The following is a 395-nucleotide window of genomic DNA, read 5'->3' as shown; positions in this document are numbered from 1 at the left end:
AAATAATTTTTTCTTGCGCTTGAAACGCGATTTACACCTTTACAAAGCTTCTCTTGCGCATGCAAATTTAATTTACGCTTCCACAACTCTTACCCTGTGTATACAAATCTTTTTGACGTCATTCTACCTATAAATGTGGACTTCCAGAAACCATAAAGCATGTAATAATCAATTGTATGGCATATGAAAGGGAAATAATTCAATTAAAAAACGATTTAATTTCTGTTGGCATAAATTCTTTAACTTTGCAGAATATACTTAACAGTTCTTACAAAGGATATGAAGCTCTGGGTTTTTTTTTTAAAGCAACAAAGTTATATAAGAAATAGAAAAGTAGAGTAGTTCAAAACACGAGCTGCAGTTCCACTTCCGGCCGGCAGGTGGCGAGTCCCCGC

Source organism: Sinocyclocheilus anshuiensis, unplaced genomic scaffold (genome assembly GCF_001515605.1).
Source record: "Sinocyclocheilus anshuiensis isolate Anshui unplaced genomic scaffold, SAMN03320099.WGS_v1.1 scaffold2100, whole genome shotgun sequence".
In the NCBI taxonomy this organism is placed as follows: Eukaryota; Metazoa; Chordata; class Actinopteri; order Cypriniformes; family Cyprinidae; genus Sinocyclocheilus; species Sinocyclocheilus anshuiensis.
This window is presented reverse-complemented; position numbering follows the sequence as displayed.